Raw genomic sequence first — 17,943 nt, 5'->3', positions numbered from 1 at the left:
AGTGTTTTAAAAGACCAAGGTCAAAGGAAGTAGTCTTGGGGGAGAGGCATTCCTGAGCTGGTGGCTGGATCCCAGGAGCTGCTGGGTGAAAGAAAGAAAAAGATGCTTTCAGACAGGAGTGGTTTGATTAGAGCCCAGTGACACAGCTAAAGGGAATTAATCATAATTACATGTCTCAACATAGTAAATCTCAAATGCAGTGTCAAGAGACAAAAAAAAAAGCATATGCCATGGCAAAAAGACAAAAAGACTAACAGCATTTATCGGGTGTTATTCTATGTTGAGCATATTGTAAATACAGTTTATATAAAGTTTAAAGTAACGGAAAATATTGCAAATATTGTTTAGGGAGAAATATTTTGTAAAAGAATAATATGGACAGTAATGATAATCACCAAAGTCATTAGAGGGAGTGCCTGGGAAAGGGCTGGTGGGGGAGGATGTGGGAGATTGAGCAGCAGTTCACAGAAAGCTTTAGCTATATCTCTATATCTGTGAAGACCTAGTCCATTAAAAACAAAAAGTTTTGAGACAAATTTGGCAAACTGAATCTGTGGTGTGGTGAATATATGAATATACATTACTTTTTCCCCTAGGTAAGTTTTAGTCTATTTGAAATATTCTAAATGTTTAGAAATTTTAAAATTGCCATTGCAGTTATTTTTGCAATGTGTTTAACTTAGCAGCTTTGTGAAATGTATGGCGACACAGGGTAAATTGCCCTATACTTAATATCTCCAGTGGTAACAAGGCATGATTTAGAAATTTCACCCAGAATTCACCTCTGTAAACTCTGCAGTAACGAAGTAGTTAAGTTCAGGACTTCTATATTGATCAGGATTGCTTTGAATATAATTCAAAGATTAGTGCTAGAGGAATACACACCTGTGGGAAGGCAGAGTGAACTAAGAGGACTCAGATCATCTATGGATTCACTGCATATTTACATTTTTATATGTTTACAGTGGAAAAAAGTTAAGTTGCACAATGAAAGCATTAAGAAATATGCTTAAAACTTCCTGCTCAACAAAAAATGCTATAAACAAATTTAGTCAACTCACACACTGATTTTAAAATCATTAAATCTGAAGACATTGCCTCCATTTTCTTGAGTTTAGTTAGGACACTTCTGGCTCCTTAATATGAATTTTCAGATTTAAATTGGAGTAAAGAGAATGAATGAAGAATATGTATAAAAATTTATAGGTATCTTTAAAATTTTTTCTATTAGTTTTCTTTGGTTACATTTAGATATCATGCCAAAAAAAAAGCAAGTACTAAGAATGGAAAACAAAGATTTTTCAGCTGAGAGGATTTATGACTTTATTATCAAATATGTAGTCAGTCATTCAAGCAACAGTTAGTTATTGAGTATCTGCTCTGTGCCAGGTACAGTTCGAAGTGCTGAGGAAGGAGCAGAGAACAAAGTAAGTGAGAAACCCCTGGCCTCATTTTATTTATGCTCGAAGGAGGAAGGGGTAGAACTTACTTTCTCATCGTCTAGTGCCCATATACAAGGAAACCTACTAAATGGTAATTGAGAATCTTTGTGGTTTGGGGAAGGAAAGGGGTGGGGGAAGTGCAGTGAATGTGATTTCTTGGATAACCGTAATTACAGAAGGAAAACACGCACTGGCTTCTCCTATTATATAAATGAGAACGTTTATAGTAATTTTCTGAGAATGGCATTCTCAAATGTTTTAAGTGCAGAAGAAGAATAAATGGTTGAGTCTGCTTTTCAGCTGTGCTATGACTGCCTGTTTTACTCTTTTTCCTTCCCAACTCTACTGAGCTTATTACTTAATTGATGGGTTTTTCGTTTTCTTTTTTTTTCCCTGAAGAGTAAATCATTGTCTTTATTCAGTAAGGAGTTCAAGTGAAATGTAAAGTACTCTTTTATTCAACTAACTCTTTACTTTCTTGTTAAGACCTCCTGTGTGTGTCAGGCACGGTCCCAGGCTCTGTGTGTTCAGAAATGCACAGCTCCTCCTCCAGGGGGTCTGTGGTCTAACAGGCCAAATGCCAGTGCCAGTTGTCGTGCAGCATGGCAGGTGATCTTAAGGAGGGATAGACATAGTTCTGAGTGAGCAGTCCTGCCTGAGGTTCAGAAGCTGTGTAGCTGGAAGATTTTTTTCATTGTTGGGGCTTCAAAAATGAGTGATGGTTTGCCAGATGTGAAGTGTGAGGTGGACTTCCCAGCAACTTCACAACCCCATGACTCCCGTCAGTCACTCAGTGCATTCATTGCCTCAACGTGCCATAGCTTCTGTATGTCATTCATTCGGTCATTCATTTATCCGTTGATTTATGCCATCAATTTAGTATATGTATTATACTCCTTTTGTGGGCCATTTGCTAAGCAGTAGTGAAATGTGTAAGAAAGATGCTGCATTTACCTTCATTTTATATGTCAACACCAATGGCTAGAGCTATTGGCACGTAGGCATTCTAATCCAAAGATTTTTCAATTCAAACTATTGGGTTGGCCAGAAAGTTCCTTTGGGTTTTTTGTAACGTCCACGGAAAAACCCGAAGGAACTTTTGGCCAACCCAGTGTGTGAGTTATTATAGTCAGATGGGTAACATGACTTGGTTTTGAATAGAAGTACTTAGTTATATTCTACAGTGGACAAGAGCATTTAGAGGTTATATAATGCATCTGATCATAGTATCGAACCTGATCAGAAAAACAAAGAAAACAGAATTCTTCTGGAGCTTGCTTTATATACTTGTGTCCACACAATCCAAATAATTCCCATTCACTACAATTCTGGGAGAACATAAGAGCACACAGCAATTTTAGGTAGGTTATCTTGTCGGTTCTGACAGCGTCCCTATGGATCATGAATATAGACTCCATGACTTTTCCAGAAACATAGGAATAGTATGTGGTAGAACTCTAACTTGATTGTAGTGTTCACTTCACCATGCCCATGAGAGAACTCTGAAATTCCTAGATGCCTCTCATACTTCTTTTTCTTCTGATATATCTTTTTATAGTTTTAAAGTAACGTTTTTTTCCTTACATAGCTTTCCTTTAACAAGAAGGCAAATATTTCCTTTTTTTTTTTAAGTAAAATAAGTAAAACAGTGGGGTAATGTAGCTACCAATATAAAAATGTTTACATTTCTAAAATATGGTAGATTTAGGGAACTGTGAACATAGCCATTTTTGTGTGTGTGTGTATAGAAATATAGCTTCAATAAATTAGATTTCGTCACAAATACAAAATTATATTTTTTAACATATTGATATTTCACTTCATCATATGATATAACCACGTGCTGAAAATGAAGATGAATTTGGAATTTCAAAGACACACGCAAAAGTATAATCCATCAATTGTCCTCATTCTTCTTGGTGAATCCTTCCCTTTTAGGATATTTCCTTTCACTGAAATGACTGGACATAAGGCATGTCAATGCAAAACATAAGTGAAGAATTTAGAGAAGCTAAATTTTACCAGGGGAATAGATGGGAAGTAGAGATTAAGGAAGCAGGGAGCCATTGAAAAATGTTGGGTGGAATTGAGAGGGGCTTAAAGTAGCTTAAGGGAGATGGGCTTTCAAGAGAGCTCCAAAGTCAGACGAGTGGAAACAAGAAAGTGATAGAGAGCTATAAGGAAGGGTCAGCAACTGTTTAGTAACTGTGCGCCTCTGCAAGACCCCAGTGCCTGGTGGTGTGGACTCAGTGGAGTTCTCAAGATTCTTGAGGTCTGGAAAAACATGTTCTCATCAGATGAGAAGAAAAGATCTAAAAAAGATAAAGCAAGTCTGAGAGGTGGAGTAGAAATTGAAATTTAGGACTATTGTTGTCAGTGGCACACTATGAGCAACTTTTAAAAGCCTTGTTAGGGTAAAAATGCACTTTTTGGCTTTTTAAGAAAGCATACTATGAAGAAAGAAATAATTGATCATATACTCAGAGCTAAGCATAACTATTGGCTTGCTGTCCCTCCCATAACAACCAAAAATTGAGGGGAAGGGAGAGCAAAGATGCTGATCTTGTGAGCTTCAGATTGCCACAGCAGCCAGCAAACAACGATTGGACCGTAGATCAGTATTTCAAGCAAACAGTCTTGACTGTTTTACCAGCATAATCCCAGGATCTTCACTTTAAGCCAATGTTCTTTGCCCTAAGAGAGCGTCACGCAAAGCATTTGTTTCTTTGTGAGTGAAGAACAATTAATTTAGTTCAACTCACTTCGTTGAGCATGTACTATGTGAAAAAACCATTCCTAGTCCATAAATCGTAGTTCTCCATGACCATAACCACTGGAGGCTGCTGTTTCAGCATACCAACAGAGGCAGAGAATCTCTAGAAGCAAAACAATCTAGGCCAAAACAAATTAGTAAAGGATGTCTGAGGGTAAGTGGTTTTTTTTAATTGATAAAAAATTTATATCCAGTGAAATGCACAGTTGAGTACTCTCTTCTACATGATTTTTTTTCTACCTTGAATTCTGTGAAACCAGTTTGCCCTGGTCTTTCTCCTACACCTTTGGCTATTCCACCCCTCTCTCATCATAGTTACCTATCGCTTCACTAAATGTTGATATTCCAATGTCTGACTTCTTCTCTTCTCAGGTTACATATTCTCTTTATACTGTGTTGCTTTCAATAACCTCATCAGCATCACATCTACAAATCTAGACCCTATTTCCCATCTGCTCCATTCGTATATATCCAGCAAGCAATGGGACCTCTTTGCTTAGTGGTCCCATAAGAACTTTAAATTTGTCATGTGCAAGAATGAACTTATTGCCTCTCACTACAAACATGCTTTTAATTATGTTTTCATTATTAGCACTAATGAAAACATACTATTCAAAACAATTCAAGCAATCGAGCACTTTTGTGTGATAAGGGATGTGTCAAACATTATAAACCAGGTAACCCTCTTTTGGGAGAACTGATAGTTTAGCCATTTATTCACACCAAACCTGGCCATCATTCTGGAACTTTCCTCCTTCCTCATTGCACCCACCCAGAATCCCCCCAAAATTTCACCTCCCCCTCATCATCGTGGTCCTTGCTTCTTTCTCTGGAATCTCTCAAATCTGTTTCTTTGTCCTTGTCAAAAATCTTTCTACTTTCTTTCCAGACTTCCACACAGGGAGTATTGTTACAACAGATTCAGACTCTGTTCCTTAGGCATAGAGGTAACGGAGGGATGAATTCTGATTGGAGATTTACTCATCAACCATGTATTGAGTTTCTGTTAGGCATAAAATAAGTCTATTAAAGTAGCAGAACAGAATTAGTCCGAGTGGAGCAAGCGAGCTGAGTGCTTGAGTAGTTGAGTCCCGGAGACCGGTAACGCTTGCAGCATGGCTGACCAGCTGACTGAAGAGCAGGTTGCAGAATTCAAAGAAGCTTTCTCACTATTTGACAAGGATGGTGATGGAACTATAACAACAAAGGAGTTGGGAACTGTAATGAGGTCTGTTGGGCAGAATCCCACAGAAGCAGTTACAGGACATGATTAATGAGGTGGATGCTGATGGTAACGGCACAATTGACTTCCCGGAATTTCTGACAATGATGGCAAGAAAAATGAAGGACACAGACAGTGAAGAAGAACTTAGAGAAGCATACCTTGTGTTTGATGAGGATGGTAATGGCTATATTAGTGCAGCAGAGCTCCGCCATGTGATGACAAACCTTGGAGAGAAGTTAACAGATGAAGAGGTTGATGAAATGTCAGGGAAGCAGATATTGACGGTGATGGCCAAGTAAACTAAGAAGAGTTTGTACAGATGACAGCAAAGTGAACACATTGTACAGAACGTGTTAAATTTCTTGTACAAAATTGTTTATTTGACTTTTCTTTGTTTGTAACTTATCTGTAAAAGGTTTCCCCCTATTGTCAAAAAATATGCGTGTATAGTAATTAGGACTTCATTCCTCCATGTTTTCTTCCCTTATCTTACTGTCATTGTCCTGAAACCTTATTTTAGAAAAATTGATCATGTAACATGCTGCATGTGGCTTACTCTGGATATATCTAATAAGCCCTTCTGCACATCTAAACTTAGATGGAGTTGGTCAAATGAGGGAACATCTGGGTTATGCCTTTTTTTTTAAGTAGTTTTCTTTAGGAACTGTCAGCATGTTGTTGTTGAAGCGTGGAGTTGTAACTCTGCATGGACTGTGGACAGTCAACAATATGTACTTAAAAGTTGCACTATTGCAAAACGGGTGTTTTATCCAGGTACTCGTACACTATTTTTTTGTACTGCTGGTCCTGTACCGGAAACATTTTCTTTTATTGTTACTTGCTTTTTAAACTTTGTTTTAGCCACTTAAAGAAAATCTGCTATTGGCACAATTTGCCTCAAATCCATTCCAAGTTGTATATTGCTTTATTATCTTCATGGTGCTATGTCCCTCTCTAAATCATCTAGTTTATTATCTGGTTTCCTACTTTATAGTCTTTCTCCACTCTCGTATGTAAGCTTGCTAAGGACAGGGGTGTGTTCTAACTTGTTCATTACTCCATCCTTATTGTGTAGATACAGTGGTAAACACACAGTAGGTGCTCAGGAAATATTTGTTGCATGTTAACAAGTAATCTTCCCTCCAGCCTTAAATGAGAGTTTTTGACTGGCGCAGTGATTCATATTCACCTCTGCGGATTTGTATAATACCATTATGAAATGTTGCTGGGTGTATTATCTGCCTCATAGGGATATAAGGATGTTATAAGGATTAAATGAGATAATGTATATGAAAGTTACTTTGTTAGAGAAACAAAAACTTATAATAGTATTTATGATCACTCTCCTGATTTCACAGATGAGCAGATGAGAAACCTGGAGCCCCAGTGGGTACATAATCACCCAAGGGCATAGATATCAGCTCTTACATCTTCTGCCAACCATCACAAAGATGCTTTTACATATTTTTTTCCCCTTTATGCTGAATGTCCCTCACTGAAAGGTCATAAGGATGACAAAGATGTTTCTGAAAATTAGAAAGGGAGGAGTAAAGCCACTTTTTGTTGAGAAAGAGCGTGCAGATCAGTAAAAACAGCCACAGGGAATATAGGAATGAAAAATTCAGGGTAGAATTTGGCCTACTGGCCCAGATGCGAATAAACTAGTTGCGATGTTTAATGTGAAGCTATAGAAAAGTTAATAGGTTTGTGAACAAATGTTCCAAACTCTCAGCTCAGAGTATGATTTCCCAATTCAAGAAACTTTTCTACCCTGAGGGTAACAAGTGTTACTCAGCTTTTGTGCAAAGAAACTGCCACTATTTCATATTTTCTTTTCTTTTTCTGTTTCCTTAATAAAAGTATTCAGTATTACTTGGTGGAGTTCTGCCCTATTGTTTGATATCATGACACTTTCTTCCAGGCAGTGCGGTGTCCTGTCATTGGGAGCCATTGGTGCTAACCAGAATGGTGTACAGTACCAGGGAGTATGCTAGTATATTGAGTTATATCCCATATTCTTATGTAATTCACAAACCAGCCCTTGAAAAGAACTCAATTTCGGACCTGTGTGATGTCATTTGTGGTATACTTAAGCCACACTTTATTTTTAATTTGATATATGCTCATTAAAAAACATTATCTTACTTGCTTTAGGGTCACACAACTAGTAAGTGAAGGAACCAGTCTTCCAAACTCCATTATTTGCATTTTTAAAAATTGTTTAGCATTTATATGAAGGCAAAAATTAACCTTCCAGCTCTGTTATCAATTTCTGTATCCCAGTGGATATACCAATGTCCTCTGAAGTTGCATAGCTCTGATTTGTCATGAGGTGGCAATGTGACAACACCTTGAATTGGATCTATGATGAATTCCCCCACCTTGGTGAATTTCTGAGGGAGCTGTCCAGAGCTGAGTTTGCTATGGAATGGCCACTGAGTGAGGAGGCATGAGAACAGACTTCTAGGGCTTGAATATTTGATTTTATGCACATCCAGTCTTAGCTTCTAGCTGAAGAATCCTAATGTGGAACCCTAGGAGAATTTGCTTTCTGGATTTCAAATACAAAAGTTCAAAGCGGTCAGGTTCTATTTAAAAAGCCCACATGCAAAAGTAAGTGAAGTACCTTGAAATTGCCAGTGAAGAGGTCATCCTGAAATCTACAGAGTAAAAAAATGAGTTTTAGAGGAGGAAAATATGTTTTCAAATAAGGGAATGTATATTATAGCTTTTCAAATTCCATTCATTCAGAGAAAGTGAATAAACAGGGATAAAAGACCTTGAACAAGACTCTTTTTCATGTCTATTTAAATAAGAACTTTATTCAATTTGTGGTACTATTAAATAGGAATACAATATTAAATAGCTTAAAATTTATAGTGGTATTTCTTATATCCAAATATGTGAAAAGAATTTTATATAATTTATTATGGCTCATTCTGAGGTGGCTCTGAAATTATGAATTGTGAACACTGTCTAATACTTTTCCCTAAAATATTAATAAATTTATACTTATGTATTCTTAAAACTTCAAATATTATATTAAAATAATGTTCATATTATCATTTAAAGATCTAGAATGTAATTTCCCAGTCTTGATTTTAATTCGATTATATGAAAGCTGAAAATATAAGATTGTAACACTTTTTCTTAGATTGTGGTTATTTTTTAAAAAGTCATTCACCTGTTGAATCATTCAGTAGATATATAGTGGCACATTCCAAGCTGTGGTCACGTGGTTCCAGCCTCCATTAGACTTATAGTCTAGTGCAGGAAAGGTTAAGTAAACTGAAGCTTAAAATGCACGATAATAAGTGCTATGATGGGGTTGGTACAGCGTATTATAATCACACACTGCAGGATCCTCTTATTTGAATTTGGTGGGGGGGCTGGTCAGAGAGAGTTCCCAGGGAAAGTGATATGGAAGGTGATACCTGAAGTATTAGTAGAATTCAGCCAAGCAAAGAGATGGAGAAGAATCTTTCAGTCACAGTGAGCATAATATGTGAAAGTATGGAGACAAAAGAGGATGTGGTGTTCTTCGAAGAGAAGTTAAATTTAACTAAAAGTTAGAATTCTTAAAAGATAAAACAGGGACTGGGGATAATAAATAAGACTGAGGCAGTAAGCTGAGGTTGTACCATGGAAGCATGAACATCCTTCTAAGAGCATTGGGATTCTGTAGTAAGGTTTTAAATAAGGAAGCTGCCTGGTCAGGTTCACATTTTAGAAAAGTCATTTCAGTGTAAAGAAAAGATCACGGTTAGGTGAGAGCCTAAGTCTAGAGGCTGAGGGACTCTTTTGGAATCTGCTACAGTGGTTCCAGATGATACATGATGCTGGCCTCAACTAGAATAGCACTAAGTGTTGATGGAGAGAAGTAGCTGGAATCATCATTTTTTAGAAGATTAAATTGAGAGAGCTTCACAGCTGTTTGGAAGTAGAGGAGGGTGAGAATATGAGGTCAGGGAAGCTAATTAGATTTCTGGAATCTGCAGCAGTGGTGGCTGGTTCCACTTCCAAAGATAGAAAACACAGAAGTTTGCAAGTGAAGGTAGTGAGATCATTTGGGGGCATAGAAAGTTTTATGTTTCTGTAGGACTCTAAATGAAATGGCTAGCAGAAATTTGGGCCTGTGGATTTTGAAGCTCAGGAATGAGATGTGACCTAGAGATATAAAGTTTAGAACTTTTATCAGGTGGATGGTAATTGAGCATTTAGGAATGGATGATATTACCCAAGGAAGATGTTGAAGAGATTCTCAAACTTTGGGGTCAGATGAATTACCCAGGAGGTATGATAAAATTCAGAATCCTGGGCACCAACTCCAGAGTCTTACTGAGTAGTTATAGGATGTAGCTCACAAATCTACACGCTTGACAAATAGAGTTCCTTACCATGGTTTTGATGCAGATGATCCTCTGACCCCACTTTCAAGTAAAAGGAAAAGTGGATCTTGCATAGGAGCCTAAGTAGTATCAGCACATAAAAGATGGACAGAGGAGGAGGAACCCGGAAAGAAGGCTGGTGAAGAAGTAACCATAGGTGTGGAAGGAAAATTAAAAGTATAAAATATCACTGATTACATGGAAAGAGAATCAGTATAAGAGAAGGAATCATCGACAGGGCCAGAAGTGTTGAGACAGGAAGTAAAGATAAAGGCTGGAATACACCTACTACATGTAACAAAAAGGAGGTCATAACAAAGTTGGCAAGAATAGTTTCAGTAGAATAATGTGGGCTGAAGCCAGATTGCAGTGGGTTGAGGGTTGAATATGATATGAGGATGAAGAGACATGAAGCAGAGACAAAATCTTTTAAAAGTAGTTAGAAGGGATGGAGGAGGTTGCTACAGCAGGATATGGGTAGGGGTGAATGTTTTAGGAAGGAAACAGCGTGAGTCAAAGTCTTATCTCACCCTTGGCCTGGTCTTATCTCTAATTTTTTTGGAGCTTTTCATCTTATCAACTTATGAATGGATATATTATACAATTCAGCAATAAAAAGAATGGGTTGTGTGTTAAGTTTATGTCGAAATTTCTAAGAAACTACCAAATACTTTTCCACAGAGCTGTTCTGTTTTACATTTGGATATTGGGGAGCAAATTAAGGTGCTGCTTTGTGTTTTGTGCATTATGGTTATGCCAAAAAATACTGAAATATGCCTGAATATTAGCCTGACCCCTAGTGGTGGTCCACATCCATGGGGCTAAACGTGGAACTGAGTTTTTTCTACGCTTTCCATCACATGAGCTGCCACTCCACCTCCATCGTTTCTTGCAAACACATAACAGTAGAGAGATGGTGTAAATATGCCCAAACAAATTTAGATGGTGTACTGCGGGGTCCAGTGGGCAGAAGGAGGGAAGTCCTTACACCCTGCTACCTGCTTGAGATCAATACCTGCTGTCATAGCTTCAGCATCACCACCATCCGGGGGACTTTGAGAAAAATACTGAACTTCATTTAAGCTCAATTTCCTCATATTTACAACGACGATTATAGTAATACCTACCTTAGAGTGATTAAGTGAGGTTAAATGAGATTGTGTATGTAAAGCGCCTAACACAGTTCAGCCCAGAGTTGACATTCATGAAAGAGCAGGTGTTCATATTTCATAATGATAAAAACAATCAATAATGTAGTCAAACCCTACAATGAAATTTTATTCATGATATTTTTTTTTCTGGTTCTCATTTGCTTGCATTCCATGTTAATGTTCTCTATTTCAATTGGAACCTCTTTAAATTTAGGACTGGGTTTTATTTGATAAAGATAAAAGCCACAACCATACCAACAATAACATCCTCTATTATTTTAGAGTAACTATATATCAAGACATTGCTAAAATATTTCTTATGTAAAATTTAATGCTGAAACAGTTTTATGAGGTAGGCAAAGATCTCAGATGGTCTATGTTAAAGATTTTCATCTGTACCTTTTTCACCCAGACCCCACATCTTGACTCCTTGATGTGCTGGCCCTGCCAGTGGCAATGATAATATCAGTTACAGATGGTTGATACAAGAAATACAAAGATTATGTACAAAGTATTGATATTGATACTGATATTGATAAAGCTAGCTTTCTTCTCTTTGAGCTTTTCCATTCTAGAAAGCTAGCTCTCACCGAGAAAAAAAGCTACCTCTTATTTAACCCTTGAGAAACAAAAACAGAATGAACAAAAATCTATTTGTTTCTTTTATTACCCCAACGATACTAGGGCTGACTGTTGTTATTTTTAATTATTATGTTTCCAGGTATTTTTCCCCCGCACTCAACTGACTGATTAATAACCACATAATTTCTCTTTAACAATGACTTCTTCAGCTTATGTCAGAACAAATAATGAACATCCAGAACTATAAAGGACAAACCAGAACATTAATCCTTATGTCCCTTATTCATTGGCCAACAAACTTACTAGGCCTCTTACTGAACTCATTTGCGCCCCTACGCAACTTTCAATAACCTTAGGCACAGTGGTCCCTTTATGAGAAGGCACTGTGATCACTGGCTTCTGCCATAAAGCAAAAGCATCTGTAGGCCGCTTTCTATCACCTGGGGCACCAATCCCTCTTATCCCTATGCTAGTAATTATTGAAACTATTAGCTTATTTATCCAACCAATAGCCCTAGCCCTATGACTAACAGACAGTATCACAGCCGGTCACCTGTTAATTCACCTAATCAGAGGAGCATCCCTTTCCCTATTAAGCATGAATCCTCCCACAGCCCTCATTATATTTATTAGTCTTGTTCTTCTCACTTTTCTCGAATATGCAGTAGCCCTTATTCAAGCTTACGTGCTCACCCTGTGAGTGAGCCTCTACCTACACAATGACACCTAATGACTCACCAAACCCATGCGTATCATATAGTAAATCCTCGTCCCTGACCTCTTACAGGAGCCCTCTTAGCCCTTCTCTTAGCATCCCATCTAGTCATATGATTCCATTTTAACTCAACTTTTTTATTATCCTCGGGCTGATTAACTAGTATGTTAACAATATGTCAATGATGATGAGACATCACCAGGGAAAGCACTTTTCAAGGCCATCACACACCAGTTTCATTCAAAAAGGATGTTGATATGGCATAATTCTGTTTATTATTTCAGAGGTTCTCTTTTTTATAGGCTTCTTCTGAGGTTTTCATCACTCAAGTCTTGCCCTTACACTTGAACTAGGTGGTTGCTAACCACCAACAGGCATTCACCCCCTAAATCCATTAGAAGTACCACTTTTCAACACCTGTCTTACTGGCCTCTGGAGTACCTATTACCCAAGCTCATGACAGCTTGATAGAAGGAAATTGTAAGCATATTCCTCAAGCTCTTTTGATTACAATCTCCCTAGTTTACTTTACACTACTGCAAGCCTCAGAATATTATGAAACAGCTTTTACAATCTCAGATGGAGTACACAGGTCAACAGTCTTCATAACCAAAGGTTTCCATGGCCTACACGTGATCATTGGCTCTACTTTTCCTCATTGTCTGCTGCCTGTGCCAACTACAGTTTCAAATCATTTCAGATTTGAAGCCACTGCCTGATACACTTTGTAGACATAGTATGGCTGTTTCTATACATCCCCATTTATTGATGAGGGTCTATTCTGTTTTTTCTTTTATTGGGGTAGAGTTGTTTTACAATGTTGTGTTAGTTTCTACTGTACAGTGAAATGGAGTTGAGGGTGTGTTCTTTTAGTATCAATTAGTTGTCTTCCAGTCAATTAGTACAATCTGAAAAGAATAATAAACCTTATAGCATTAACCACAAACATAGTACTAGCTTCACTACTTGTACTTAGCGAATTCTGACTTCCCCGACTAAAGACAGATACAGAAGAATCAGGTCCTTACAAACGCGGATTTGACCCCATAGGATTTTCCATAAAGATTTTCCTGGTAGCCGTTACATTTCTCCCCTTGATCGAGAGAAATTGCCCCCCTTCGGCCCCTGCCCTGAGCAGTCCAAACTAGCAACCTAAAAACAATACTCATCATAGCACTAATCCTGATCTCACTACTAGCAGTAAGTATAGCCTGTGAGTGAACTCAAAAGGGATCAGAATGACACAAATATGATAATTAGTTTAAATGAAAACAAATGATTTTGTCTCGTTAAACTATGATTAAACTCATAATTACTGAGTATCTTTTGCCTACATAAATATTATTCCAGCATTCACAGTTTCCCTTATAGGGCTATTAATTTATTGATCTCACTTAATATCTTCTCTGCTATGTCAGGAAGAAATAATATTTTTATTATTCATTATAGCAACCCTAATAATTCTAAATGTCCATTTCACTCTAGCTAGCATAATACTCGTCATCTGACTAATATTCATAACCTGAAAAGCTGCGCTAGGTTATCCCTGCTAGGAATATTATCAAACACCTATGGCACTGATTGCATCGAAATACAAACCTTCTCCAGTGTTAAAATTACTGTTCTAACTATTATATTCATGCCACTAACACGTTTATCGAAAAGCAATATAATTTGAATTCACACCACAACCTACAGCATACTAATTAGTTTTGTTAGTCTTTACCTTTCTAACAGCAGCCTTAACTTTAATCTTCTCTGACCCTCTGTCAGCACCTTTACCAACTCGAACGGCATGACCCTTACCACTAACACTCAGAGCTAGGCAATTCCAGCTACCTAAAGAATCACTGGCTTGGGAAAAAAGCAAACAAACTGTCTATTACTATATTAATCATACTACATATATTCTTAATCTTAACATTCAAGGCCATGGAAATGATTCCATTCTACAGCTGATTTGAAGCAACACAAGTCCCAACATTAGTTATTATTACTTGATGAGGAAACCAAACAGAACGGCTTAATGCAGGACTCTACTTTTTTATTTTACTCACTAGTGGCATCCCTTCCACTTCTAGTTGCACTAATGTCTATCCAAAATACTACAGGCTCGCTAAACTTTTTAACAATGCAGTACTGAGCCCAAACAATATCTAACTTTTGATCCCATATTTTCACACGATTAGTGTGTAAAGTGGCTTTTATAGTAAAAATACCCCTTTATGGGTTACACCTATGATGTCAAAAATGCACGTAGAAGCCCTTATCGCCTGATCTATGATTCTTGCAGCCCTACAACGCAAACATGGTGGCTACGAATCACAATATTCCTGAAACCCCTAGCAAAGTATGTAGGGTACCCATTCCTTATATTGTCCTTCTAAGGAGTAATTATAATGAGCTCAATCTGCTTGCACAAAACAGACTTAAACTAGCTCATCACATGCGCCTCCGTTAAGCACGTGTCACTTGTCATAGTAGCTCTTCTTACCCAAACACCTTCAAGTTCCATAGGAACTAGGGCCCTAATAATCACCCACAGCCTCACATCGTCTATATTATTTTGCCTGGCAAATTCAAATTATCAGCGTGTTCATAGCTGAAACATAATTTTAGTCCGTGGTCTACAAACATTTCTTCCACTAATGGCAACATGATGACTACTAGTAAATCTTACAGACCTAGCCCTGCCCCCAACAATCAACTTAATCAGAGAACTATTTGTAGTAATATCTTTCTTCTAGTCCAATATCACTATTATCCTCACAGGGGCTAAGACAGTATTACCGCCCTATACACTCTCTCTGTATTAATCATAACACAACGAGGTAAATATATGTATCATACCAACAATATCAAACCACCATTTACATGAGAAAACACCCTCATAACTCTTGACCTATTACCCCTTCTGCTCCTATAACTCAACCCAAAATTATTTGGGGACCTAGGTACTGTAATAGACTTTAACAAAAACATTAGGCTGTGAAGTAAAAGAAGCTTAAATCTCCTTTTTACTGAAAAGCTTAGCCTTTTCTCGGGTGAGCCTCCTCACTCTGGAAAGCTAGCTCTTACCCAAAGCCAGCTACCGCTTATTTACCCCTGAGAAACAAAAACAGAATGAGCGAAAATCTGTTTGCCTCTTTCATTTCCGCAAAGATAATAGGGCGCCTGTTGTTATTTTATTTTATTTTTTAAAATTAATTAATTTAGCTATTTATCTTTGGCTGCGTTGGGTCTGAGTTGCTGCACGCAGGCTTTCTCTAGTTGTGGCGAGCCAGGGTTACTCTTCGTTGCGGTGCGTGGGCTTCTCATTGCGGTGGCTTCTCTTGTTGTGGAGCACGGGCTTCAGGCTTGTGGGCTTCAGTAGTTGTGGCTCGCGGGCTCTAGAGCGCAGGCTCAGTAGTTGTGGTGTACGGGCTTAGTTGCTCTGCGACATGTGGGATCTTCCCGGACCAGGGCTCGAACCCCTGTCCCCTGCATTGGCAGGTGGATTCTTAACCACTGCACCACCAGGGAAGTCTTGTTATTGTTTTAATTATTCTGTTTCTGAGCATTTTATTCACATCCAACCAACTCAGCTACCTCCTCAATGAGGAGAAATGTGGGCATCTGTGACCTCCTCAGACTCAGTATCTCACGAGCGTTTGTTACTCTGGAGAAGAGAAGACACAACACCAGGAATGGCCAGTACCTGATGATTATTCCAATCAGCCATTTGGCAATTTAAGATAGTTGCATTCTTTTTCCCACCCCACCCTAAGCACATTTATTTCCTTTTTTTTTCACTGTAGTAGCTGAGTTTCACCCTAAAATAGTCAAAGGAGTCTATTCACATTTTGTCCTTGTAGATTAATGATAGTGTTAAGACACACAGTTCCTTCATGGAAAGTAAGAAAGCGTCTTCTTGGCCACATGTGATTAGCACCATCCAGACTTCTGCCTCACATTGCCTGGTGAGGCGTGCATTCTCTTCAGTATCCAGTTGTTTTTCAAGAGAGATGTGTAAATTAAAGTAGTGACAACGATGTTAACATATGTGTTAGGCAACAAAATAGATGGCGCTGATGCAGATGGTGTTACAAGTTGTATTTTCAACTTGGGTCTGCATTTGGAAAATATTTCTACTATTTCCTTCCTTCAATGTCATCAATTTTAATGGCTTCTATTCCATCTAATTTTTAAGCTGTAAATATATTCTAGTATTTGAAAAGGAAATCAAAACGATCCTTTGTAACAGAGGCTGAACCTAGTTTGTTTTCTCAGCAAAATTAGTCTTCAGTTTATATGTATCTAAATGCTGGATTATGAGTTCCCAAATCCGTAATTTACCCTAGAATTCTTCAGTTAATAAAAACCGATGTGAGAATAAGTTTGTCTCATATGATTATTAAAAAACCTCTGAGCAAGCATTTAAATATTAGGAGATTTCATATAAAAAATCTTCCTTTGGGCTTCTCTGACAAATCAATTGTTTCGAAATGCTTTCAGAGACCTGAGTAGGGCCTGGACAAGTCATACGCACTAACACTCTCCTATCAGCCTGAGAGCCCCTGGACAGTTTTGACTTTTGCTTAATATCAGTGGATATTTAGTCTACTGAAATATTTTAATCCATCTTTCCCTGTAGAAATTTGAACCTAAATTTAAAGGGGCTTTTCTAATGCAGTTCAAGCCAACAGGTATAATTCATTTTAAAGGTAATTTTTAGGACTAGCTTCAAAGTGTCTAGGCAAACATTTATTTAATTTCCTATGTTTCTGTAGAAATGATAATACCTAACAAATATTACTTACTCTTTGTCACATGCTGTGGTTTACATATCTCATATTTTAATTCTTACAACAAGCCTTAAGGTAGGTGCTAAATGCTATTATTAGTTTAACAAGGACAACCTGAACCTTCAAGAGGTATGTACATTGCCCAAGGTCACAAAGCTTGCAAGGGGTTGAGCTGGGAAAATCTTTTCTCTAAAATTCATGTTCTTAACCACTCACTGTCTTACTCTGACATATATGTTCTAAACTAGTTTCAAATGTATCTTTAAAAATAATTTAAATATGGATACTTTAAAACACATAAATATATAAATAGGGATATTTATATAAAGAAACATTTATCCTCGTTCTGAAGTAAAGGCTCCAGATACTCTCTGCTCCCTATGCCCCCTTTTAGGTCACAAAGGGACCTCTTTTTATGCATTGTCCACCAAAGGGGTCAGGGTTTGAATTCTCCCCTAGTCTTTTCCTTTTTTCCCTGTTGTAAATGAATTACGTATATGCCCTGAAGTAATTAGCAAAGACGCTGTTGTTCAGGTGAATTTTAAAATAATTAATCTGACCTAATACCTGTCAAGAATAATTAGGAGAAAATATGTCCTCCCTGAGCAGCTCTTTCAAGCTAAGATGCTAAAGCACGATGTCTCCTGTGTGTGCACTGCATGTGCACTGCGTGTGCACTGTGCTAAAAGTGAGAGGGCTAAAAGTGAGAGTAAATCTTAATGGTTTTAGAGGAAATGCTAAAATGATACCTCTTCAATCGCCACCTGGGCATCAGCTCTTCAGTTTCTATATCTGAATAAAAACAAGAAGCTGAACTAACGACAGGGATTCTGACATGAGTGATATCAGTGACTCCTTAAGACATTGTGGTTTGCAATTAAAA

General features: G+C 37.7%; 1 long non-coding RNA gene and 1 pseudogene across 3 annotated transcripts in view; both read left to right on the top strand.

Annotated features, from left to right (window-relative positions):
• LOC149749835 (uncharacterized) overlaps positions 1-17,943 on the top strand; it is a 70,234-nt gene that overhangs the window by 33,877 nt on the left and 18,414 nt on the right. The window lies entirely within an intron of this gene.
• LOC149749836 (calmodulin pseudogene) lies at positions 3,355-10,123 on the top strand (annotated as a pseudogene).

The sequence above is a fragment of the Delphinapterus leucas genome, chromosome 3, assembly GCF_059928025.1.
Source record: "Delphinapterus leucas isolate spDelLeu-1000000601 "Yukka" chromosome 3, BTC_Dleu_Yukka2, whole genome shotgun sequence".
Lineage (NCBI taxonomy): Eukaryota > Metazoa > Chordata > Mammalia > Artiodactyla > Monodontidae > Delphinapterus > Delphinapterus leucas.
The sequence above is the reverse complement of the archived record's forward strand: the minus strand, read 5'-3'. Positions and strand labels throughout refer to the sequence as shown.